The sequence below is a fragment of the Rana temporaria genome, chromosome 3 (assembly GCF_905171775.1).
Source record: "Rana temporaria chromosome 3, aRanTem1.1, whole genome shotgun sequence".
NCBI classification, from domain to species: domain Eukaryota; kingdom Metazoa; phylum Chordata; class Amphibia; order Anura; family Ranidae; genus Rana; species Rana temporaria.
Window position 1 is genome coordinate 404,169,368 of NC_053491.1, and position 25,706 is coordinate 404,195,073.

A 25,706-nucleotide genomic window follows, 5' to 3' on the forward strand; every position below is an offset into this window, starting at 1 on the left:
AACGTAAACAAACACATTACATACAGTATACTGTAATCTTATAGATTACAGTACTGTATGTAAAAAATACACACCCCCCTTGTCCCTAGTGGTCTGTCCAGTGCCCTGCATGTACTTTTATATAATAAAAACTGTTCTTTCTGCCTGCAAACTGTAGATTGTCCATAGCAACCAAACGTGTCCCTTTATGTCTAAAATGGTTTTAGAGCAGCTAGAAAACAGCGATAATAAATTATAATCACTTGCAGAATTGTGAGATAGCGATTTGTGGGGAAATTCGTCATAAAAAAATAAAAGTAATGAGAGCGACAATTCCGCAACTGAGCAAATTTCAGTGATTTTGAGTTGATTACATTATTGAATAATTTTTATTATAATTATATTATTTGTTATAATTATTTATAATTATTTATTATATTATAATTTATAATTTTGTTTTTAAAAAAAATTCATACCCGGGATGCCTACTAGACTCTTGTTTGGACAGATTTAAGTGAGTTATTCCTAAGAATTACAGGCCTACAGTATAAAACACCAAATTTCCTTGCAAATAATGGTACTGCTTTCAGCACCTTTTTTCTGAAATAATCATACCGCCAGGGAGGTTAAAAGCATAGTGTAGTGGAAAAATAAGTCTAATCGAATTTGGAATTAATAAATGATATCTAATTATAAACCAATTCCAAACGATATTGAAATCAGCTAGTGAGAAAGTGCTGCTGCAGCAAAAAAATGTCAGATAAAACACAAACAGTAAAATATATAACATTTTTATATATCATTAAAAGCATGCCTTCCATTTAACTGTTTTGAGAAAGTTAAAAATATGGGTTTAGTTTCTCTTTAGGCAAAATGTATTCGAATCAGTTCTACACTTAAAGTGGAACTAAATCCATAATTTATTGGTTTAAAAAAACAATTACATTCACGGCATCCCGGGAATGCTAACTGTCACCCATTCTCATGTCATCATTTTGAAATCCCCAAATCATGGCAGACCTGTAACTATAGTATATTAATACAAGGTTGTTTAATGCAAACCATCTCCCCAGTCCCCACTAGTTGCACTAGTTGATCATGCAAGTCGGTATTACCTCTTTACATTTTGTCTTACAATAAATTTTAGTGAAGCAGGACCATTACTTCACCCTTCACTTTAGTACATCAGTCTAAAAATGATAATAATAGACCTGCATGTTTGATATTAACAGTAATTTTTTTTCGAAAAGGTTGCTTGGATACTGCATATACATGTATTTAATGTATTATACTTCCAGCTGGATGGTAAATAGGTTATGTCAGAAAGCCTTTTATCCTTTTTTGAAGAAAAAAATAAAATGCCGTAATCGCATTTAAGGAGGTCGATTGTGAAAAATATTTTATGAAGGTAACTGTATGTGGTTCAGCCCTGGAAGAATTTACCCCCTTCCTGACCAGAGCCCTTTTTGCCATTTTTCTCTGCGTCGCTTTAATTGATTGACGTGCAATGTGGTACCCAAACAAAATTGACATACTTTTTTCCCACAAATAGAGCTTTCTTTTGATGGTATTTGATCACCTCTGCGGTTTTTATTTTTTACGCTACATTTACATTGCTTTACCCAGCCAAGCCATTCTGCCGACGTATGTGTTCATTAGCCGGTCGGCAAGTGGTTAATAAATCTAATGATATTCTTCAGTATATTGATTCCTTTTTCTTTTCACATGTTTTAATTTATATTTTTTCTAACATCTAAATGCAGGCCAAACTGTCCTGCAAAAAGTATGATGACAAGGGTTGGGGCAAACTTTAAAGCCAAACTCCAGTTTAGGCCAACAAAAGATATCAGACTCACCAATCCATTGATGTGTTGCCACTCCTCTCCCAGCATCATTCAACCCACTTCCTTTGAACCCACACCCTGGACTTATAGGTGAAAATATAAGTATGCATCTTTTACTGTCGTGGGTGTAGGGGTGCTCCACCATGGAGGATTATTAGGGGACAATGGAGCCTGAGCCTGGAGTTAGGCTTTAACACTGCCATGGTGCTTGAGAAGTTACAAGAAGAAGTGCATGTAGTGTGTACCAGCTTTACAACACCTGGTCACTTCAACCAATAATGAGCTATCTGCAATCTGTTTTGTTTTGGAATTTAAGCTACAAATTTACCTCTCAATTCTCTAGACAGTTGTGAAAGCTTAAAACACTTTTTCCTGCTGTTGGCAGCTGGGCTAAAATGGTGTCATCACCATCTCACAAATACACCTTAGTCTCATCAGGATGATCAGGGTTGCCAAATTTCAGTAAATTTACGAACAGTTTGTAAAATCTGTAATTTGTGCATCTGTCTATGATTGACATTCACAGACATATCCCAAAATTTTGGATTTTACAAACTGTTTGTAAATTTACTGAAAGTTGGCAATCCTGCTGCTCGTCTTCTGCTATAGGACCAGCACATCATTGTTGAACTTACCTTTAGATAGGCACCTTTTCTGAAAAAACCTTACACAGTCACACAGTTTGGTCTAAATGTAAAGGTGGAAAAAAATATTATTAAAGGCATGCAAATAAAATCATATAATCAGGTTGGAATATTTTTTACAATGATAGGGCCAGATTCACAAAGGAGATACGACGGAGTATTTAAGATACTCCGTCGTATCTCTCAGAGTATCTATGCGACTGATTCATAGAATCAGTTACGCATAGATAGCCAGAAGATCCGACAGGTGTAATGGACTTACACTGTCGGATCTTAGGAATCAATACCGCGGCCGCCGCTGGGGGGAGTTCGCGTCGTAAACCAGCGTCGGGTATGCAAATTAGGAGTTACGGCGATCCACAAAGATTTTTCCCGTCGTTACGTCGTCGCAAGTGTTAGTTTTCCGTCGCAAAGATAGGGCACCTTTAATATGGTGGAAAAGTACTCCACCATGTTAAAGTATGCCCGTCTTTCCCGCGTCGCTTTTGAATTTTTTTTTTATTTATTCTTTTTCCCGGCGTAAGTCATTTGATCACGTCGCGATTCACAAAACGTTGGCGCGTCGTAATTTCGCGCAAAGCACGTCGGGAAATTTGCGACGGGAGCATGCGCAGTATGTCCGGCGCGGGAGCGTGCCTAATTTAAATGGTACCCGCCCCATTTGAATTGGGCCGCCTTGCGCCGGACGTGTTTACGATACACCGCCGCAAATTTCCAGGTAAGTGCTTTGTGCATCGGGCACTAAATCGGAAAACTTGCGGCAGTGTAACGTAAACGGGTTACGTTACGCTGCACCCAAGCTGAATCTGCCCCATAGTTCCTTTAAATTAAGTAGACCTCTCTATATAATGTTGGCAGTAAATAGGAGAATTGGTAAAAAAGAAGAAGTTAAAGTAGATTCATTGTCCTAAGTAACCCATCAAACCCTGAACATTATATTTATACTGTATTGGTGACAGTAAAACAATGAGACCTAAGCGGGCCATATACTCTTATGCCGCGTACACACAATCATTTTTCAGCATGAAAAAAAAAGTTGTTTTTCCAACTTCATCATTAAAACGACGTTGCCCACACACCATTGTTTTTTAAAAATGCTCTAGCAAAGCGCAGTGACGTACAACACATACGACGACACTATAAAGGAAGTTCCATTCGCCTTTGGGCTGCTTTAGCTGATTCCTTGTTAGTAAAAGACGATTCACGCTTTTTTGTCTGTTACAGCGTGATGAATGTGCTTACTCCATTATGAACGGTAGTTTTACCAGAATGAGTGCTCCGGTCTCATAACTTGCTTCTGAGCATACGCGGGTTTTTAACATTGTTTTAGCCCACACACGATCATTTTTTACAACCCAAAAAACGACATTGTTTAAAACGACGTTAAAAAATGCAGCATGTTTAGAATTTTTTTTTTTTGTCGTTTTTCAGAACCTGAAAAATGATGTGTAGCCCACACACGGTCATTTAAAATGACATTTTTTAAAAACTATGTTTTTTTCATGCCGAAAAATGATCGTGTGTACGCGGCATTAACATTTTTTTGTTCAGACTGTGAGCAGAATGAAAAAAAAATAACAGACTCCTCCAGCCATGCTACAGAGTGTGAATGGATGAATCTCCCTGCATGCAGATTGTATTCTAGTAGCGGGCACTGACAGCTTTCAGAATATCCGAATGGCAGCTGCATCTGATTCTATGCAGTAGTTTGGTCAAAAGTTTTTCATCTGGTCCCTTTAAATGTTTAATTGAAGGATGTTGGTCAGGGGATTAGTCACAGGGCCACCCATGAAGTGAATTTCAGGTGTTTATTTTAGGACCAGGTGGAGATTCTCATCGCTTATGGCCAGCTAAGGCCAATAGCATCACATTTTTAGCTATCCATTGACAGTGTTAATCTAGCTCATACATTTCAATCTGATTGTACAAACTCTACCAACAACCATGTAGTGCAAGGTCTACCATATCCAATCCGGCAGGCTCTGTATACAGTAGTTGGAAGATCTAAAGAAGATTGTACAATTTGATTACAAGGTGTAAGAACAGCTTAACACCTGTGTTCTTATAAAAAATGTGTGTTAGAATAAAAAGAGCCAGTATAATTTATTGGTGTGGCTTACCAATACATACCAATGTCAGATGTTAAATGAATTGAAAATGAACATGCTTTTCTCGACCCAATGACTAGAACATGAATAACATGAATTTGGCTGGGTGAATGGCCTCTCCTATCATAACCAGTAATTACAGAATGAACAGATGTTCTTTGAGTCAATGGGCTTTAACCTTTTTCTGAGTAATTTGGCTAAAACTGACACCGCCAACATTGGATTGCTATTAGTATCCTGCAGTTATTTTTGTAGACTAGCACTGGTCTTAGTAGGGTAAGGTATTGCTGGATTTCTCCTACAGTACCTAGCTTTGTTTGTGAAAATGATTGCTACAGGGCAGGAAAGTGATCTATAAGACCTCGGGTCATAGAAAATTCAGGTTGCACCTTGATCTAAGTTTCAGTATAGGAGTCTTTGTTCGTCAGTAACTATACACACCACTATAATTATTTTAGATATCAGCACACACCCCAGAGATCGCCCCAATTGTTGCAAGGCTCACCCAATGCTTTAGTACTATATATACACACAAAACAACTGTAGTGTTAACTAAAACCACAGTTGTTCATCGGTACCTAACTGTTATGCCACGTACACACACTCGCGATGTGAATTTTTTTTTTTTTTTAATGTCATTAAAAACGATCGTGTGTGGGCTCCAGAGCATTTTTCACAACGTTAAAATGGCCAATAAAAATGTAGAACATGCTCTAAACTTTCGTGTCATTTTCAACATTGTAAAAAATGGTCGTGTGTGGGCTTTAGCGTGCATGCTCAGAAGCAAGTTATGGGACAGGAGTACTCGTTCTGGTAAAACTAGCGTTCGTAATGGAGATAGCACATTCATCACGCTGTAACAGACTGAAAAGCGCAAATCGTCTCTCACCAAAGTTTTACTAACACAAAATCAGCAAAAGCAGCCCCAAGGGTGGTGCCACATGAATGGAACTTCCCCTTTATAGTGCCGTCGTATGTGTTGTACGTCACCACGCTTTGCTAGAGCATTTTTTTTTTCATGATCATGTGTAGGCAAGGCCGGCTTAAAAAAAACGTTTTTTTTTCTAGACCATTAAAAATGGTCATGTGTACGCGGCATAAGAGTCACACCAGATCTATTACTGAGAAATGAGGGCAGGAGTAAAATGACTACTCTCTCCTTGTTTAACATAACAGTATTCCATGCCAATGCCTTCTACGTGGTTGTTGATTTGTTGTTAATAAGCTGAAATATAAACAAACTACACACTATATAATTAGGTTGCAACAAGAGGTATAAAAAAGTGTTCCTTATGACCTTGGTATCTAAAGGTAAAGCAGCATGATTAATGAGAACGGAAAAAAAACAGAACATGCCTTAATTTGCAGATCAGTGGATTTATGTAGTTTCATTAGAAAATATATCTAGTCTAAATACAGCATTGAGTAATTAAAACAGAATAAAAGCTGTTTCATATACTCAAGGAAAGGAAAAGGTGATAGTTCGCCCATGTCAACCAATCATATTCTTTAAATGTGTACAAAAACGGATAAAAATGCAGGGCCAGATTCAGGTACATTTGCGGCGGCGTAACGTATCGCATTTACGTTATGCCGCCGCAAGTTTTACGGGCAAGTGCTTGATTCACAAAGCACTTGCCTGTAAAGTTGCGGCGGCATAGCGTAAATCCCTCCGGCGCAAGCCCGCCTAATTTAAATGATCCAGGTAGGGGGCGTGGATCATTTAAATTAGGCGCGTTCCCGCGCCGAACGTACTGCGCATGCTCCGTTTTGAAATTTCCCGCCGTGCTTTGTGCGAAATGACGTCACACCGATGTCATTTTTTGAACTTCGACGTGAGTTACGTCCTTTCCTAATCACGGACGACTTACGCAAAAAAATATAAAAAATTTGACGCGGGAACGACGGCCATACTTTAACATGGCAAGTCTAACTATAGGCCACGAAATAGCAGCTTTTACTATACTCCAGGAAAAGCCGACTAGAGACGGCCGCGCTTACCTTCGTGGATCGCCGGAAAATGCTAATTAGCATACCCGACGCAGAAAACGACGCAAACTCCACCCAGCGGCCGCCGAAGTATTGCACCTGCAAACCGAAGGCGTACAAAGCCTGTCGGATCAAAGCCAGAAGCCGTCATATCTTGATTTGAGGATTCAAACTAAAGATACGACGCAGCAAATTTGAAAGTACGCCGGTGTATCAGTAGATACGCCAACGTACTTCTTCTGTGAATCTGGCCCCCAGTTGCTAAAAGAAAAACTACTCCATGGCTACCTACATATGAACCAGCAGACATGAATGCAAGTAAGGTAAGTTTGAAGAGAGACAGCGCACACAACGGGGAACTCCCAGTCCAATTTGCAAGACCATCTTTTAGGTCATGGGTGCTCAACCTGTGGCTCTCCAGCTGTTGCAGAACTTCAAGTCCCATCATGCCTCTGCCTTTGGGAGTCATGCTTGTAACAGTCAGTAGCTTGCAATGCCTCATGGGAATTGTAGTTCTGAAACAGCTGGAGAGCCACAGGTTGAGCACCCATGTTTTAGGTGCTCAGGCTCAGGCAGAAACAAGTAATGCCCTGTACACACGATAGGTTAGTCTGATGAAAACGGTCTGATGGATTTTTCCATCAGTTATCCGATGAAGCTGACTGATGATCAGTCGTGCCTACACACCATCAGTTAAAAAAACGATCGTGTCAGAACGCGGTGACGTAAAACACAACAACGTGCTGAAAAAAATGAAGTTCAATGCTTCCAAGCATGCGTCGACTTGATTATGAGCATGGGTGGATTTTTAACCGATGGACGTACCCACAGACGATCGTTTTTTTCTATAGGTTTTTTTATCCATCAGATAATTTTAAACAAGTTCCTTTTTTTTTAACCTATGGATAATTAACCGATGGGGCCCACACACGATCGGTTTGGTCTGATGAAAAGGGTCCATCAGACCGTTTTCATCAGACTAACCTATCGTGTGTACGCAGCATAAAAGAGTGTAGCTGGCAACTCTGTAGTCCATATAGTTATAGGCGTAATATATAATTATGCCTAAAAAATGTGATTTCACATGCAAGCCTTTAAACATGGGAAAATAGCCAATGGCTTATTATTGCAGCATTGTAAATGATTTAGTCTGTTATAATCAGGAGTAGATGATACCTAAAGTTCGGTATAACGTTGTAGTCCTCATGAACTCAAGACACACAATTTAAAGAGCAATTACACAACACATTCTACCATCATGGCTACTAAAATATTTGTATTTATCCTGGTTAAATGCAAGGATATTGCAAGGAATTTTTTTTTTTTTATTTAAAAACCCAAAGAGCGAGTCAATATTTCTCACAAGGAAGGGATCACCAGATGATAAAATGTTATTCTGCTTGGAATGTCATCATTTTGAAATCCCCAAATCATGGCAGACCTGTAACTATAGTATAACAAGGTTGTTTAACTCAAACCATCTCCCCACTAGTTGCACTAGTTGATCATGCAAGTCGGTAATACCTCGTTATATTTTCATACAGGTGACCATACCACTTGTCGCTTTTCAGGCTTAACACCATGAATCCTATTTCTGTTATCACTAAAGATGTTTTAGCTGGACAGTAGGATGAAACCCCACGCACTGCAAGGGGTGAATACTCCTTAACCCAGGGTTAGGCAACCCCTGGCTCTGGTGCCACAATTGGCATGCAAAGCCTCTTTTGCCAGCACTTGACTCCCTCCCCATCAGCAGAGCAGGGCAGGGAGATGTCAGTGAGACACTAATGCATTCCAATTTCAGGGTTCCCCTCACCGCACCTGCACTAATGGGGAGGCACTGTGCCCCCACACATTGTAAATGATGGGAAACATTGTTTGGTTCTCTAACTTTGCTATACCTGCGATCGTCAGCTTTTGGGATGGGAAAGAGATTGGGTGCAGCTCTGCTGGGGGGGGGGGGGTGGTCCCTGCTTCCGTTGTTTTACAAAGTGAAAGTTTACATGTACTTTAAGTCTAGGGGAAAAAGCTTACTTTATTTTTTGCGCCATCAGACTTCCCAGTGCTCACTTCTGATGACCTCTCTAATGCTCTGGGTTGAACCCTCACTTTTTGTTCTGCAATGTAATTAATGATGTCACAGTGCCACCATTGGCCGGATCGCTGTACAGAATAGACTTTGGGGGACCAGTCGCACATGAAGGAGTAATAGATGGAGTGATGGGAGTGATTGCACAGGGAGGAGGGATAGATGGAGTGATTGGAGCGATCACCTAGGAAGGCGAAATAGAGTTAGGCCTCGTACACACCAGTTTCCTCGGCAGAATTCAGCTTCCGACCGAGTTTCTGGCTGAATTCTGCCGAGAAACCCGGCCGTGTGTACACTTTCGGCCGAGGAAGCCGACGAGGACCTCGGCGAGGAAATAGAGAACATGTTCTCTATTTCCTCGTTGTTCTATGGGAGCTCTCGTCCCGCCGAGCTCCTCAGCGGCTTCAGGGCTGAACTGGCCGAGGAACTCGATGTGTTTGGCACGTCGAGTTCCTCGGCCGTGTGTACGAGGCTTAAGGGATAGAATAAGTAATCCACTTTATTACTCTACCACTAAACACTTAACAGGCATTTAACCTTTGCAGTGCATGGGGGGCACACTGCATTGGTATTTTTGTCTGGTGTCTGGAGTTGGGCTTTAAGTCTAAAAAAACATCAACGGGTATTGTTATCTGTATGCTGTGGTTACAGATACATATTATATTAGACAATGGATGCTTATTTGTGAGCTTACCATGTATTAACCATCCCCACCTATCTTTTGAACTGCAAATTCACCAGCCCCTGCTGTTCAAATCTTGTAATGTAGAAGGACGTATAACAATATTATAGTATGATGGTACTTAGGTCCTTTGGAATACTGCATATCTTTTATTGAACTGAAGACATGCTGAACATTTGTTTACATTTCTATTGTTCTTTGAACACCATTTAAAAGCCAAGCACATCTATTGTATAAAACAATAGTCTTTGGAGCAGAGGTGTTGCTTACAGTATGTAATCATGTACTTTATTTTAAGGCATGCACTATAAAGATAAATTTGATTGGTTTCTATGGACAGTACAGACACTTTTCCCTTCCACCATTTTATTGAATACTCCTATTATCTATGTAAGTAATCACTATGCTGTAGCTGGTTTCTCAGTCAGTTTTTATTTGTACAAATGTCTTCTCGATGAGGGGACTCCCACACCTGCTGACGCCATCCAATACAATGTGTCACACAGCAGGGCTGTGCGAGTTGGCAGGTTGGCTGTCTCCACACTGTGAAGGTGACAGGATCACATTAATACACACAGACATAACTTCACAGCCCCCCTTCTCATATGCAAATATATTCACAGAGAAATAAAGACTCTTTGATACTTGAGCAATGAACCTTTGCATCCATTTACCTCCCTGAAAAACAAACTATTTTCTTAAAGTCTGCTTTAATTACTTGAATATGTTATGCGATAATTTTGCTGGATGTGAGGCATTTCTGGAAATCATTGTGTAATTCATTTTCTAATGACTTATCGTCCACTTTGTATTGTGCCTGGGAGGGAGCAAAATCTCCCAGAGCTTTACCACCTAATTATGATCAATGATCTAAATCTTTTCTCCAAGTAGGTTGGACTACACATCATTGAATAACAATGAAGCACTAAATGAGCAGGAAAATCTGCAGAGTGGATGTGAAATAGATGCTGTGCCAGGAGCTTACACTTCATACCAAGCTACTTTCACAAGATTGCTCTCTATGCAAGGCCCAGCCAGCACCATGTCTCCTGTCAATGCCTGGTAGACTTCAGAGTAAGCCGCTGCTCAGTTCAGTGCTTTGGGGGATTTGATGCTCTATGTACATCGGAATTATAAAGTCATATCATAAAGACAACTTTGAATTAGAAAGGGCTAAAGATCCGTTCACTTTACATATTTACTACTTGCCTATAGCATCTCTTTCAAAGGCGATGGCATTTTAATGCTCATCTGCGTTGCACAATTATTATCATATAAAACAACAATGGTACAAGCAGCAAAATACAATGATACAAATGCTCATGGGTCGAAAAGCATGACCCAAGGAGAGCAAATGCCCATGGGTCGAAAGGCATGACCCAAGGAGAGCAGTATTAGGTGGAGCAGGCTGTGGCTGATCAGTGATCAGTTGATGCAGATGAGCAAAGCATGGACAAAAAATGTAATTTGTTTGGTTACAAGGAGCAACACAAACTTTCTTCCTACTATTATAATTAATTTAGACCACTTTTTTCTTTAATTTGAATAGGGACTTTTGGCCGAATTTTGCAAATTTTGTCAACTCCAGAACAGGGATAGAGGGAAAGTCTTGATATTTGTATAATTGACATCCATTTAAAAGGGGATTATCTCCACATTGGAAAGACATTCTTTCACTTCCTGTTGATAAGACAGGAGAGGAAATTAAATCATCTCCTTAAATAGGCATAGATGGAAAAGAAAAACTGCCAGTAGTGTTAAAGTATGCCTAAAGTGAAATGCCTAGATTCACAAAGATTGCCGCAACTTTGCGGCAGTGTAGCTTAAGGCATTTAAGCTACGCCGCCGTAAGTTAGCGAGGCAAGTACATGATTCACAATGTACTTGCCTGCTATGTTACGGCGGCGTAGCCTAAAGCGGGCGGGCGTAAGGGCGCCGAATTCAAATGTGTGTAAGGGGGGCGTGTTTTAGGCTTGACCTTACATTTTTGATGGGTTTTTTTACTGCGCATGCACCTACATTTCCCAGTGTGCATTGCGGCTAAGTACGCCACACAGGCCTATTGATTTTGACGTGGACGTAAACAACGTAAATCCCGATTCACGGACGACTTACGAAAATGACGTAAAAATTTCGAATTTCGATGCGGGAACGGCGGCCATACTTAACATTACTATTCCAACTAGTGCCTAGCTCTAACTTTAGGCGGCCTATCTCTAACGTAAACAGGGTAAAAGAACTGCGTCGGCCGGGCGTACGTTCGTGAATTGGCGTATCTACTCATTTACATATTCTACGCCGACCGCAATGGAAGCGCCACCTAGCGGCCATCCGAAATATTGCAATCTAAGATAGGACGGCGCAAGCCGTCGTATCTTAGATACGTTTAAGCGTATCTCTGTTTAAGCATACACTTAAACATAAGTCAGCGTAGATTCTGAGTTAGGTCGGCTTATCTACTGATAAGCCGGCCTAACTCTTACTGAATCTACCTAAAAGTTTTTTCTTATCAGTTAGAGTGAGACTGCATTAGAACAGCTGTCAGGTTTTCAGTACTGTCTGTGCCCCACTCTATTAGTCCCCTGTTTATGGTTATCACCAAGAGTGAAAATGAAAGAAAAACCCCAATTGTGGGCTAACCCCAGAACAGGAGTAGGGGGGAAATCTTCCACTATGGACACTAGTTCTAATTACCTTGATGACAATCAGGGATCCCCTCACATTGGAGGGATTTCCTCTCACTTACTGCTTTGGGTATGGGACAGGAAGTAAAGGAAAACTTCCCCAGTGGACCACAGATGGCACAAAAAAAAACAGACAGGGGTTATAATCCTCCATCCAATAAGAAAAACATGGTTTTGCTTTTAGTTCTACTTTAAAGGGGGTGTAAACCTTTGTGTTTTTTCACCTTAATGCATCCAAAAACACTTTGCTGTGTCCGGCCCCCCAGGCCCCCCCATTTTACTTACCTGAGCCACAAATTTCCATGGGCGCGATCCTGTGTCGCTCTCTCCACAGCTTCTTGGCTCTTCATTGGATAGATTGGTAGCAGCGCAGCCATTGGCTCCTTCTGCTGTCAATCAAATCCAATGACGCCAGTGCCGGGAGGCGCGGGAGAGTCATACACTCTATTGGTGCAATTCTGTGCAAAACTAACTGCACAGTGGAGGTATGACATGTTTGTTATTTAAAAAAAAATTAGCCTATAGTATCAATTTAACCCCCTCCATACTTAATCCAAAATGAAAGAAAACATTTTGGCTTAAGATATACTTTAACTGCTTTGCTGTACTGTAGCTTATTTCATAAAAGCACAGAGTAACAAAAAATGAACCAAAAAAGTAAAGTAAATACAGTATCCACCTCCAGCAAATCAGCCCAATGCAAATTGACTTCTGTCATTAAGTAGGAGTGGAACAGCTTACTTTCCCTTTTCCACACTTTATACACATTACCATTTCTGGTAGAAAAACATAACTAAATATTTGACATCCAACAACAGGCAGCGGAAGAAAATAAATATAGGGAGGAAAAAATTATTACATTCCAACAGTAAATTGTTGTTCCAATCGGCGGACTGTCATTATCGCGCATCTTTTCTGTTTGACCTGAGACTGAATTTGCAGTTTTTGCACCCGGCTTGCTAAATTTAGAGAGCTTCCATATGTTGATGAGGTGGAAGTGATGAGAGCTGGGCTGGAGGTGTTAATGATTCCATCAGGTGTCTTATTTAGCTGCGTGCGTCAAATCAGCGCTAGGCATCATTCAGTTGTGGCCTCATCAACTTGGTTGGAAAAACTCATCGACACATTCCTATACTCTGCCGGCACAGCGACTGCTGCTATAAACTGCTCTCATCGTCGCTTGAAAACCCTTTCAGCCCTGGAGAGATGGAAAAAAATCATTGGCAGTCTATCTAATTAAGTGATAAAAATGGGAGTTATGTGATAGTAAATATGTACAGATTATTCCCTCATTCCACAATTCTTCATTCTTATGAAGGAAATGTCCCTTGTGCGGCCTTCATCATGCAAAATGTTCCATTTTGTTCAATCAATACCATTATCTGTGGACCATCATGTGCAATACAATAGCACAGGGTGACTCATCTCTGTTTATGTTATTATTTCTCAAGCATCCGTGGATTTTACATTGCTGTACAGAAAATTACATGAGCAATAAGTAGAATGGTATATGTAAGAAATGTATACAAATCAGAGCTAATTAAATGCATACATATTTATGTGGCAGCATAAAAACTGCATGGCATGTTTATGATGGCGCAGTGAATGTGCTGTAAACCTACTGACAGATGGAGCTGTATGTTGACATGATCACATGATGCAAACACATTCAAGCAGGTATGTAGGACAAACCAATACATGATTGGACCTATGTGTTTAACACTTTGTGTTCTACATTGTAGAATGAGGGTATGAGTATATATCATGGTGCCCCTATGCAAAGAAAAGAGGTGCCTCTATTAGTGCCGCTGTAAAAAAAGAGGTTTATTTTACAAATCAAGCCATTATTCTAACATTAACCACTTAACCCCCCGGACCATATTGCTGGTCAAAGAGCAGGCCACTTTTTGCGATTCGGCACTGCGTCGCTTTAACTGACAATTGCATGGTCGTGCGACGTGGCTCCCAAACAAAATTGGCGTCCTTTTTTACCACAAATAGAGCTTTCTTTTGGTGGTATTTGATCACCTCTGCGGTTTTTAGTTTTTGCGCTATAAACAAAAATAGAGTGACAATTTTGAAAAAAAAATATATTTTTTACTTTTTGCTATATAAATATCCCCCAAAAATATATAAAAAAAATATTTTTTTCCTCAGTTTAGGCCGATACGTATTCGTCTACATATTTTTCGTTAAAAAAAATCGCAATAAGTGTTTATTGATTGGTTTGCGCAAAAGTTATAGCGTTTACAAAATAGGGAATAGTTTTATGGCATTTTTCTTAATATTTCTTTTTTTACTAGTAATGGCGGCGATCAGCGTTTTTTTCGGTACTTCGACATTATGGCAGACACTTCGGACACTTTTGACACATTTTTGGGACCATTGGCATTTTTATAGCGATCAGTGCTATAAAAATGCATTGATTACTATACAAATGACACTGGCAGAGAAGGGGTTAGTTAACACTAAGGGGCGAGGAAGGGGTTAGGTATGTTCCCTGGGTGGGTTAACTAATGGGGGGGTGGACTGACTGGGGGAAATGACTGATCGCTGATCATACATTGTATGAACAGACGGTCAGGAATTTCTACCCTGACAGGACCGGGAGCTGTGTGTTAACACACAGCTCCCTGTTCTCGCTCTGTAACGAGCGATCGCGGGTGCCCGGCGGCGATCGCACCCGCTGGGCACGCACGCCGAGATCAGGGACGAGCGGGGGGCGCGCGTGCCCCTATTGGCTGCTGGGAGAGAAGACGTATAGCTACGTGATCTTGCCCAGCAGAGCCGACCTGCCGCCGTATAAATGCGGCAGCTGGTCGGCAAGCAGTTAGGCTGTCCATAGATATCATATATTATCCTTTGGATCTGGATCATTGTGACGGGTTTTTGAATTGACTGGAACCATTTTATGGTTTTAGCCATAGGCTTGTGCGGGGGGTGTACCTGGGCACACCCTAATCCCCGTGTGCGGTGTATATTCCCCCCATTTCCTGGGTTTTCCCCCGTGTCGTGACCCCCCCCCCTGCAGTGCTGCTGGCTTTCCTCCTCGGATGTTTCAGAATATAGAATGGGAAAAGGGGCTGATGTGGCATTTACCGGCCCCTTCTTTTTCTAAATGAACACCCTCACTCACTGTGTTCATTCATAACTGAAGCATAGTAAGCTGTAGTACATAGTGGAGAGAACAGAACACTTTCCTGTTCATTCACTGTGCGGTGCAGCTGAGGCTGCAGAGAAAGACATGTGTGTTTGAGCTTTGGAGTGCACACCCTAATGCAATAAACTGTACTCACCTATGGTCTTAGCCAATAGACCCAGTAAACCTGTCCTAAGGGGGAAAAACAGGTTTGAAATCCCTATTCAATAGCTAATATTTCCCATAAGATGGGCTATGTGTGCACCTCTTTGCTTTTTCTAAGACATACAGTAAACATGTATGTCCATTGTTCCAACTTATAGCACAGACAAAGAACTATTGCCTAATGATAGTTGGGGGTGCCTTTTCTGAAAAGTTTGTTTTAAAGCCTAAGTCCATCCAAAATATTTTGTATAGTTGGTAAGAGTTACAGGTTCTCCTTTCTGCCTGTGACCCTTTTGGGAAAAATTCCCTTCACCTCCGGTCTCTGTGACCAATTGTCATTGGTGCATTGGTGATAGTGTATTTGATGAACATTGCAAGAACATTTTTGTCATCATAGCCTTGTATGTAAGTTACCACAAAGCAGCACAATCAGTATTTTGTGAGCAGAGGCAAATAAAAAAAAAAAGTCTATCAAGGTCAGCAGACCTTTTAGTGATCTTCAGGGCTTGGGGTAAGCCAGAGGAAACAATCAACAAATCGCTTAACCCTATTATTTTCTCCAAATACCAAATTTGCTGCCTCTCTAACCCTGATGTGTGAATTGATTTACAAAGTAGGAAAATCAAAAAAATTACAATTACTTTTTTTTACTTAAATATTTTAAATTACTGTACATATGAATACATTTAATCATTGTTTCTAGCCAGCAGATGGAACTCTAGGCTTTTTTTCACATGTCTACAAGGCTACCCTTTAAGTATAACTAAATGCAAGACTTGTTTTTAGATTTAGATAGAGTGGTGATGGGATGGGACCACTGTCATCCGTATTTCTAATAATGACATAAAGCTAGTATACCAAAACAATAAACTTTATAAGCAGATTTACTGTTATTTGGATATGGGGATTCAGTGAATTTAACTAGTTTGACATTTAACTAGTGTTGCATGCTGGCTTTCTGTCATTATCAAATGTGTTCACTACCACCAGCTGTGCACCTTCCCATCCAACAATGGGTTACTGTAATTTTGTGTGGTACAGTATGATGTACTTATACCATACCATTATTGCCTCTGCTACTTATCCTACTAACAAAATGACAGTTAACATATGGGACAAGGGTTTGGACCTGACAAATTTGGCATACACTTTCCCTATTCTGCCTCTAAAAGCCAACCCTCTATAACCATCGGGCCTAGATGGTCAAACTTTCCAGCATTTGAAGGTAGAAGGCCTCTTGTGTTTACACAACTTTACCAAGGATGGAAAGGCCCTTGATCACTTCAACACATGAAACTGCTGGAGTCGCGCGTCTCTAGATTTTTGGAGATGGATTCAGCTTTCTGATATCGCCAAAAGCCTTCCACAGCCACTGTGAAATCTATACTATATTTTTTCACTCGAGAACAGGTTTTCTTACCCACCTCTGGGCCCTCCTTACTGTGACACATGTTGTTAACCCAACCAGCCTACTTGGCCCACTGGGAACAGGAATGCCCACAACCACAGATCCAAAATCTTCTTCTTGACCTATATCTCTTCTATTAATACCAATATATCAGAAAGTAAGGTTAAGCTCCTCATCTTATGGTACAAAGGGCCAGATTCACAAAAGAGATACGACGGTGTATCTTCTGATACGCCGTCGTATCTCTGTTTCTAACTATGCGACTGATTCATATAATCAGTTACGCATAGATAGGCAGAAGATCCGACAGGTGTAATGGACTTACACTGTCGGATCTTAGGATGCAGTACCGCGGCTGCCGCTGGGGGGAGTTTGCGTCGTAAACCAGCTTCGGGTATGCAAATTAGGATTTACGGCGATCCACAAAGCTTTTTCCCGTCGTTACGTCGTCGTGAGTGTTAGATTTCCGTCGCAAAGATAGGGCACCAGCCTACTTGGCCTACTTGTAAAAGTACTCCACCATGTTAAAGTATGCCTGTTTTTCCCACGTCGCTTTTGAATTTTTTTAAAATCTTTTATTTTTCCCGGCGTAAATCTTTTTTCACGTCGCGATTCACAAAACGTTGGCGTGTCGTAATTTATGCGCAAAGCACGTCAGGAAATTTGCGACGGGAGCATGCGCAGCACGTCCGCGCGGGAGCGCGCCAAATTTAAATGGTACCCGCCCCATTTGAATTGGACCGCCTTGCGCCGGACCTGTTTACTATACACCGCTGCAAATTTCCAGGTAAGTGCTTTGTGGATCGGGCACTAAATCGGAAAAATTGCGGCGGTGTAATGTAAACCGGTTACGTAAACTTGCGCCCGCTGTACGTGAATCTGGCCCAAAGACCCTAAGTGCCTAGGGAGATGGGTTTCTAAGATCTCTCTGTTGGGTTGGAGGTGTGGACTAGCCCCAGGCACCCTTTCTCATATTTTATTTAAGTCCTTACTAATAAAACTTTTTTGGGTGCAGGTTGTAGCTTTAATAGTCCTCAGGAAGGATGTACGGGAAATGGAGTGAGTACAGAGTAGGGCAACAAATCTAATAAAGGGTCTGGAGGATATTAGTTATGAAGAAAGGTTGCGAGCACTGAACTTATTATCTCTGGAGAAGAGACGCTTGAGAGGGAATATGATTTAAATTTACAAATATCCTATTGGTGACCCCACAATAGGGATAAAACTTTTTTGTGGAAGGGAATTTAATAAGACACGTGGCCACTCACTAAAATTGGAAGAAAAGAGGTTTAACCTAAACTGCATAGAGGGTGCTTTACTGTATATGCAGCAAGGATGTTGAATTCCTTTCCACAGTTTCTGCTGGGTGCATCAATATTTTCAAATAACTATTAGATAAGCACCTACACGACCACAAAATACAGGGATGTACAATGTAATACTGACATATAATCACACACATAGGTTGGGCATGTTTTACTTGTGTCTTTTTTCAACCTCACCTACTATGTAACTATGTAATAACAAAGATCATTACCATGATCACAGCATCATTGGGTACTATTATACCACAATCAATTCTTGCCCATTCCCAAATGTAGAAAATTAATGACAGCCGCCTTCTAAATAATATACAATGGCAAAAGTAACTGTCAGCGCAAATACTTAAATGCACACATAGATTGAGATATAGTGATTAATCCATAAAAAATATCAGACATTTCAAGGGTTAAAAAGCAATGATATGACTGTTCAGTTGTGGCTGCTGTCCTTAGAGAGCTGACTCTGTGGTAGACAAGAAAGGGTAAAAAAGGAAGCGCCACCTAAGTGTAGTATTAAGAGGTTCCTTTAATGGCAAAGTATACAAATCACACTTATAGGAGAAGAAAAGGCTCATCTATAAAATCCTGGAGTCCTCGTCCCAGATCCTGTGGGCTGCAGAGATGTGAAGATTTGCAGAGTGTATTGGCTCAGTCTAAAGCCTGTCCTGTGATCATCAGGAAGAGGCTTGGTTCAGCGTGGAGCGCACGTGAGGTCACGGGTCACGTGATTGCATCCAGAGACACTTCCAGGGTCAGGGTTTCCATAGTAGACAAAGTGCTGATTGGGCTAGGCGCTCGGAGCCACTGCTCCTTCTATTGGCCTACTAAATGGATACTGCAAGTGGATAAAATATACTTATAGAAGTGATTATTATCCCCCCCCCAAAAAAAAACAGTTTATGAAAATTACTACAATACTTGGATGAGCTAGCTAAATACCCCAACATTTTAATTCCTATTGATTGCTATTGAAGATAGTCTCAGATCTTAGACCCATTTCACACTGGAGCGGTTTGCAGGTGCTATTGAGCTAAAAATAGCGCCTGCAAACTGACCCTAAACAGCTGCTTCTGTTTCCCGGTGCGCTAGCAGGATGGGAAAAAAAGTCCGGCTAGCCCGTGTGTATGCCGCTCCTTCACCGCTCCCGCCCATTAAAATCAATGGGACAGTGCGGCTATACCGCTGGCAATGCGTCTCTGCAGAAGCGCATTGCGGGCGGTTTTAACCCTTTCTTGGCTGCTAGCAGGGGGTAAAATCGCCCACTAGCGGCCAAATGGCGCTGTGAAATTAGCGGTACCGCACCTCCCGCCCCAATGTGAAAGGGGCCTTATTGTACAATAAAATGCGTTAGGGCCACAACACGACTGACCTCGGTATTAAAGGAGAGATAAGCCCACCCAATCCCCCAAGTCCCCTTTGCTTTCATGCTATCTGTGCTTTTCTTGTTTGAATATATTGTTTTTCCCATGTAATGTATGCAAGAGCTGTACTACACTACTACTCCTATTTTTTGCACTGTGAAATTGCATTGAATTTGTCAAAAAAATGTCAATAAAACTTTTTTTTAACAAAAAAACAAACAGAAATCCCAATTGCTTTTAGAACAGTAGTGACAATTGTCTAACAGCTTGTTCACAGGGGAGGCCAGAGGGTGGTAAAAATATGCACCTGGTCTGTGATTTGACTGCCTTCTGGCTCTCCTCCTTAAGCTGCAATGGCAGCCAGACAAAGCTGTACACACGACACGGCCACAATGCTTTCCTTTGTAGCTGCGGAAAAAATGATACTGCATGTCGTGTTTAACAGACAGTAATGTAGCTGAATGTGACTCATTCAAGTGGATTGGGGCCGCATGGAAACCACCCTACAACTGCGTCTAGTACATGTATTGTGGTGTAGTGGTAGGGGCTTTTCGTGGAGACCCTGCCACCTGTCAACCACCTTCGGAAAAGAAATCCATAGCGGATTGCTTTTCAGAGGGGGGGGGTAATGGCTGCCGCAAGTGTGACGTGATTTCCCTCACATTGGAAAGATATCATCTTATTTCCTGACATGACAAGATTTGAAGGAAAACATCCTTCATTATGCACACATGGCAAGATTTTTTTTTAACCCTTTTCTACTCTATCCAAAATGCAAAAAAAAACAGCATCAACATTTTTATTAAAAATAGTCACATCAGCCTAATCCAAACAGAACTTTTAAGATGTTAAATGACTGAATGTGTAAGTCACTATTAAACCTAAATGAGCATTTATATTCTGAATATAAGTTAAAGTGATACTAAACACGCACACTGTTTAATTTACACTGTTCCTTATATTTCTGTGGATGATGACGCTGTAATTATTATAATAAAAAAAAAACATCCAAGTAGCTTTTTTCGAATGGATATACAGCTGTCACATGACCTAGCTCTTTCCCAGCCTGTCTGCAGTTAGACATAAGCAGATGGACCTTCTAGTCCTCCACTGCTGGTCACTTGTTTTAAGTAAAAAATAAATAACAAAAAAACAGCATTTGGAATACAGAGAAAAAAATAATAATTAATATCAATAAACTGTTTTAAATGTTCATACAAATATATATTTGAAATCAAATCTTTATTATTTTTTGGCAACACCAGGGTGTGGGTGGATTTTTGCCAGTCACAGGCTGTGTCATGCCCCTTCAGCCGGTCACTTAGAATGAGAGGGAGGTGAAGCCTCCATCAATCTAAATGTAATATCCAACCCACATTGTATTTAGCTGGTTAGTAGGCACAGAGGAGGCGGGCTGTCATTTACCACTGCATTTATGACCACATGAGTGACTCCATGGTCTCAGATGTAAAAGGGAGGAAATGCTCAACATAGAAACTCACTGAAAACTGAGCATGTGCAGAGCTGCCAACACTGATCTGCAAAATCCCTAGCTGCATTGGGGACATGAACAGAAGGTGGAGATAGAAAACAGCAGTTTTTTTTTTTTGTAGAATACAGAAATTGAATCTCATAGTGACGAGTGAGTATGCACAGTATAGAATGCAGCATTTGTTGATCGTTTTCTTATGATGTGGTTTTAGTGACACTTTAAGGTTAAATAAACAGGGCCACCTACCCATTCAGTGTCTGCTGGTAGGGCCCACATCCAGCAAAGTGTACTCACAGATCCATGTTACCTTCTTGTCTCCCCGGTACAGGATTCTACTACAAGTAGGCTCTAGTGTTGGATAGTGTTGGAGCTTTTCTGGGTGGATCAGTGATCAGTCCAGGCCCAAGCACTGTTGTGTGCATTAATTCAGATAGTACATGGGATGATTTTCTCCACAATGGAGTAAAGCCTCGTACACACGACCGAGTTTCTCGGCAAAAACCAGCAAGAAACTTGCTGGGGTTTTTTTTTTGCCCAGGAAACCGGTCGTGTGTACACTTTTCGACGAGGAAACTGTTGAGGATCTCGTCGAGCCAAAAAGAGAGCATGTCTTCTTTTTCCTCGACGGGAATTGGGAAATTTGGCTCGCCGAGATCCTCGACAGCCTAACAAGGAACTCGACGAGCAAAACGATGTGTTTCGCCCATCGAGTTTCTCGGTCGTGTGTACGAGGCTTCAGACCTCCAACAGGGAGTGGAGACTGTGAGGGAGTGCAGATGGGTAAGTATAACTTGCTGGGCTGGTGGGCATTAAGCAGGTACTTTCATTAGCTGTGGCACAGTGGCTTGTGAGTCTCATCAATGCATAGAGATGGCTATAAATGGGTACCTATATGAATATCAGTGCTTGTACCTAGTTGGCATTTTGTGGGGACCACTTTAACAATTTCTTAACTTTTCCTTCATACCAGTAGTGTAACATTTTGACAAATACACCATAGAAAGACAGGAGAGTGAAAAATGAACTTTTAAATACCATTATTGTCATCTCTTCAATGGTGTCTTCACAGGTATTTGATGTATCCAGTGTGTCCAACAGAAAATAATTAAATTTTGCTCTTTGTCTCAGGAACTGTCTGCAGCCATTATTTATAGTAGACCGTGAAATACAAGCATAGAAGCAACTTTATTTGTATTTGCTAAAAAAAATCCTGTTACACTTTACAGAGAACATTAGAGCATTCACATCTGCCGATCTCCAAAAAATAATTACATTTTAATGTTCCTACTTCAGTCAACAATAACACATATTAGGGTCAATATTTGCCTACTGGTTAAAGAGAACATGAAGTCATTTTAATGAGTTTTTTGGATATACATGTAGAGAGATCAGTTTGATATAAATCCTACCACTGTGTTTAATGATTTTTTAAAACAATCTTGTTTCTATTAATAGTTTTGTAATTACGTATTTATATAGAACAGCGTTATGTTGTCTTTCTATACACAGGATATGCTTTGTGCTTTTTTTAGTGCTGCACATCCATTCTGCTTTACTGCTCCAATCATCATGCAAGTTTATGACCCCCCTGACTTATTCAAAGCAATGCACTCCCTATGTGGCTGAAATTTTTTCTCAACAGTTGTTAAAAAGGGAAGAAAAAAAATTGCAACTGGGAGTTTGCTCCCTCTGGTGGTCAGTCTACAAATCTCTATATTCAACAGCAAACATATGAAATAGTAACCAAGATGTAAAAGTAATTTAAAAAGTACTTTAAAATAACCATATGTGCACTGCCCAAAAAATCATTTTTTTTCTTTTTTTTTTCCTTTTTTTTGGGTCATTCTTTACGATCGAAATTCATAAATTCCTAAATTGGAAAATTTGTAAATTAGAGAATTCAATAATCTGAAAATGCAAAAATTCTAAATAATACCTAACTAACTAACTAATAATAACTAAATATTAAATTATAGGTATTTAAGGAATTTCCTTTTAAATTTTGCTGTTAGAGAATGTAATGAATATCCAAAGATATTATCTGAAATATTGAATGCCGCATTTAAACAAATGGAACAGAATGAACTATTATTAATAATAATAATAATAATAATAATAATAATAATAATAATAATAATAAAAACTTTTTTATTATTATTATTTATTTTTAATAATGTGTTACTTTCTATTTGTTTAGATGCGGCATTCGTTTTGGATAAATTTGTATTCATTACATTCATTAACAGCCAAATTTGAAAGGACATGCCAATACCTATAATTTAATAGTAATAGTTAAGTTATTTTTAGTAAGTTATTATTTCAGATTTTCAAATTTTCGGTTTTTCGAATTTTCTGATTTCGTTCTTATTTTCAGATATTCGTTCTTTTGAAATGTTGTTCTTATTTTCGGATTTTCAAATTTTCCGATTCTCACGTTTTTGGATTTTCAAATCTTCCGATTTTAAAATATCAGATTTTCACATTTTTGAATTTCCGAATTTCCAAATTTCCAAATATTCAAATTTACAAATGTTTGAATATTTTGAATTTACAAATTAACGAATTTATGAATATTCAAATTTACAAATTTGTAAGTTTTCGAATATTTAAATTTACGAATATTCAGAATAATTTGTTAATCAGGTTTGTCCAAATTCTTTAAAACATTTATTTGGAACTAAACTAATTGCACATGTCTAGTAACCACTGCAATAACTTAGACTGGATTAATAAAATTTGGGGCTCAGCAGAGCATTTATCAATACTGTGTTTTCTTTTTTCTTTTTTTTTTTCAATGATTTTTAATGCAGTTCTATTGTTTTCTATGGGCTGCATGGTATACAGATCAGTACACTTGAGCTGTGTTCAGAATCAAAATCAAAGTAGATAATTCAGTAAGTCAGTAATTTATGAGTGTATAAACATGAAAACTACATATACATATGTGCATGCCTACAAACATAATTTTAATGCAATGACATGGAAGTAGAATTGTACATGTCTAAATTCTGAATGGACATTGATATGTCTATACACAAGCACTTTATGGATTATTTAATACATTTTTAAGCAGGTTTTTTTTGCAGCCTCTGCTAGAGACTAGTTGATCAGTAATTTTATTATGGGATTTTTTCTGGTGTCTATGTCCCCTAATGGATGCAGTCTCACTATTAGTTTTGTTGACCATTGCCACAGGGGGTTGAAAGTGACAAAAAAATCCAACATTACTGTATACGTTGTCACTAAAGCTGGAATTAAAATGTTGAAGATATTTTGTTTTTGGTTATTTTGTGTCTACAGGACAGAAAATGAAAGTACACTTTACCCATAGGACAAAGATGGCAAAAAAATAAACTGATTGATTTTATTCAGTTCTTATTCTATCCATTTTTTTTTTTTTTTTGGTTTTAGATATACTTTTAGGCCCCTTTCACACCTGCAGACCATTACCTAGATTCAGAGACGCCGCCGCAACTTTAAGGCGGAGTAGCGTATCGTATTTACGCTATGCCGCCTTAAGTCAGAGAGGCAAGAGCTGTATTCACAAAGTACTTGCCTCCTAAATTACGGCGGCGTAGTGTAAATGAGGCCGGCGTAAGTGCGCCTAATTCAAATTAGGCTGAGGGGGCGTGTTTTATGTTAATGGATGGTGACCTGACGTGATTGACGTTTTTTCCGAACGGCGCATGCGCCGTCCGCGTACATATCCCAGTGTGCATTGCTCCAAAGTACGCCGCAAGGACGTATTGGTTTCGACGTGAACGTAAATTACGTCCAGACCTATTCACGGACGATATACGCAAACAACGTAAAATTTTCACATTTTGACGCGGGAACGACGGCTATACTTAACATTGACTACGCCTCCTAGGGGGCAGCTTTATCTTTTTGTGGCGTATCTCTTACGGAAACAGGGTATCTATACTGCGACGGGCGCACGTACGTTCGTGAATCGGCGTATGTAGTCATTTACATATTCTACGCCGAACTCAACGGAAGCGCCACCTAGCGGCCAGCGTAAAAATTGCACCCTAAGATACGACGGCGTAGGAGACTTACGCCGCTCGTATCTTAACCTAATTTAAGCGTATCTGGTTTCCAGAATACGCTTAAATTTACGACGGTGCAGATTCAGAGTTACGACGGCGTATCTATTGATACGCCGGCGTAACTCGCTCTGAATCTGCCTACATATGTCCGCTTTTTCATCCATCCGTTTACGGATGAAAAAGGGACATACATTGATCCCTATGAAATAGCTGGTGTCAGCGGATGAAGATCCGCTGACACCCGATCTCATCAGTGTCCGCAATCCTTCGATTCTGCAGACGAGGGAAAATCCTATTTTTCCATCTGTCTGCGGATTGGATCAGGTGAACACGGACAGACAGTCCGTGTTCATCTGATCCCCCCATAGGGGAGAGCGGAGTTCTGACAGGGCGGTCCCTGCACAGTGTGCACTGCCCTGTCATCTGCCGGCTCAGCGGGGATCAACAGAGCGATCCTTGCTGAGCAAGCAGGTACACACGTACGAATCCTCACAGGATCCGTACATGTGAAAGGGGCCTTAGTCACAGCATGCATTCAAATAATACAAAAACACATCCAGTGTTAATTTTGGCAGCAAATTTCAATTTTGTTTTAGTCTTAGAGGTTAGGACTAAAATGGCATTTTAGTTTTAGTCCCAATTTAGTCTTCTGCAATTGTTTTAGATGTATTTAGTTGACTAAATCTTCAGTATATTTTAGTCTACTAAAATGTCCTACGATTTAGTCGACTAAAATCTTCAGTACATTTTA

The 25,706-nt window shown here is 40.1% G+C and overlaps 1 protein-coding gene across 3 annotated transcripts in view; it reads left to right on the forward strand.

The window, feature by feature from the left end:
- LRRTM4 (leucine rich repeat transmembrane neuronal 4) overlaps nucleotides 1-25,706 on the forward strand; it is a 977,813-nt gene that overhangs the window by 221,261 nt on the left and 730,846 nt on the right. The window lies entirely within an intron of this gene.